The sequence below is a fragment of the Athene cunicularia genome, unplaced genomic scaffold (assembly GCF_003259725.1).
Source record: "Athene cunicularia isolate RWA unplaced genomic scaffold, athCun1 SCF_15, whole genome shotgun sequence".
Taxonomy (NCBI): domain Eukaryota; kingdom Metazoa; phylum Chordata; class Aves; order Strigiformes; family Strigidae; genus Athene; species Athene cunicularia.
Window position 1 is genome coordinate 6264 of NW_020799211.1, and position 2599 is coordinate 8862.

Consider the following 2599-nt stretch of genomic DNA (forward strand, 5'->3'; position numbering starts at 1 on the left):
TTTTTTTTTTTTTTTTTTTTTTTTTTTTTTTTTTTCCATTTTAGTATGAACACTGCCTCAGAAAGTTCTGTAAGTATCAAAATGCTGAAGTATTTCTATATTTGGCCTGGGTGCTCTTCAAATGTGGGAAATTACAGGAATGCAAACAAACTTTGTTAAAGGTACGAATATAAAACATCATCTATCACAGAGTGAAATTACTGTGAGTTGATGCATGTTTGTGTCTCTAAATGCAGTAGTCCTGGATTGAAATAACGGTGCTTACTCTCTGTATGGCACTTCAGTATACCCCTGTATCACACTGCAGCACATCTTCACAACTTGCTTTTTATTTATAGGCCAGGCATGTAGCACCAGGGGATACAGTCCTTATGTATAATAGGGCTTTAGTGCTACAAAGACTAGCTACTTGTGTCCTGAAAGATATAAAAAGCAGTCTAAAGGAGATGCTTAATGCTGTGAAAGAGCTGGAGCTAGCCCACGGGTAAAGATGATTTGTTTCTAATCATGAGAATCTATTTTGTTGTTCCTTTGTGGTAAATTTGCAGTATAGATCACAAATCTGGTTAGACAAACAGAATTGGTTAGACAATCTCCTGTGAAGCGCTGTATGTAATTCTAGTTTTTAGTAGGAAAACAAGACTGAGCCTGACAAAACTATGTATTCAAACTTGCTCGAGAGCTAGTTTTGTTTGGCCACGTGGCCAATATGTTTCCCAAAGGATTTTGTATTACTACGGTGAAGATGTGCTGCTTCCTGGAAAAGCACAGTTGAAAAAAAAAAAAAAAAGTTGAAAATTATTCCACTAACTTAATACTTTTAAAATTATTATTATTTATTTCAAAACAGCCTATAAGGCTCAAAAGCACATTATTTTTATATAAGGCTAGTTAATGACTGGTAGTTGTTGAAAACTAATTTTGCCCTCCTATTGGCAAATAAATCCCAATTACTTCCATGTCTTAAGAACAGAAGGAGTTTCAGTGTGTTTGGGATCTTTCAGTTCTCTTTGAAAAAGGAAAAAAAAATCTGGGCAGAGAACAGTGTGATCAGTCTGATCCAACTGTAACCCTCTTTTTCAACCACTTATTCTGCTCCTAGGTATTCCTCTCATATGTGGTGCTTGCTTTATGCGTTCCTAGCTCTGCTGTTATGTTGAGGATAGATATTGCCTTTCAGTAATTTTGGCAACTAAAGCAAGCCTTTCATACAAGCAAGCACTTCACAATTCTAGTGCTTTACATAATGCAAACTAAACATTCAGACACAAATTCTAACTGAAATTCCATTAGCAGCTTGCTGTTACTGTTTTGAGACAGTTGCTTGAAAGCCTTTATTTTTCAGAAGTCTATCACTTTGGAAAATATTTTCCATAATCTAAAACTTTAGCAAGGAATGATTTTCTCCACATGCACAATAACATGAGTTCAGTCTAGAACAAAAGTACTTAATTTAAAATGTCTCTGATGGAGTATGGGAAGAAACTGGCAACCTTGAAAGTTAGGAAGTAATTTTCTTTAAATTAATTGAAGAAACTGTTTTCAATACACTGATCATCACAGCTTGCCCACCGATTTGAAGGTTTGTTGTATTTGTGAGGGCCTGTCAGACAACTAGGTTCAAGGAGGGTGTTCTGGAAGGTCTTTTAAAACATGAGTTTTCCTTTCCTTATGCTGGATTCAAGCAATTAAGCTGTGACAGACAAGGAATAAATCTGCTGGCATCAGCAATGTACTTATTGCTAGGAGCAGTAAATGAAATCTTAGAAGTCTCTTTAGAATTTTTCAGGGGTTTTGTTCTGCTCTAGAGGGGTTTGAGAATGTTTTAAATTTGGAGAACTCTGAATGTACATTTCTACTGTTGTATTCAAAGGGGCTGCACACAGACAAAATTGGTGAGATGTACTCATCTGTTGAGTTTGGTAAGATTGTAATTCAGTAGTAAATGCTTTGGTTTAAGGCAAAATGACAATAAATATATAAGTAATGCCATATTTGCTTAGTTTTGTTGTTTTTTCCTCCAGGGTTGCTGAAGACAGGTTTCAGATGGATGGTTTTAAACAAACGGTGGTTGAAGGTTTTTTTTTTTTTATTTTTTTGTGGTTTTGTTTTTTTCTTTTATCTTTGAATCTCATCAATTTACTGAAGGGACATAATTCTACAGAGTGTTGGTGTTGGTAGCCTAACAAGCTGCTCAGGAATGTGAATGCAGACACCATTCCTATTCGAAGTAGTCCCAGACTGTTGCTGCTGAAGCACTAAGCTTGCTGTTGGGGTTCTGTGGGAGTTGTGGGGGTTATCGGGGTCCTGGGGGAGGGGTATTTGGGTCCTAGAGGGAGTGTAATGGAGTCGGGGTGGGGCGGGAAGGGGGAAGTTCTGGAGAGGTTTAGGAGGTTTATTGGGGTCCTGGGGGTGTCTTGAGGGAGGTATTGGGGTCTGGAGGAGAGGGTCTTGGTGCTCGGGGGGTATTATTGGGGTCATGGGTGAGTTGAGGGTGTTATTAGTGACCGGGGGGGCAGTGTCTACTGGGCTCCTGGGGGCAGTTTTGGGGGGAGATATTGGGTTCCTGGGGACAGTAATGGGGTGCAAGAAGGGTCCA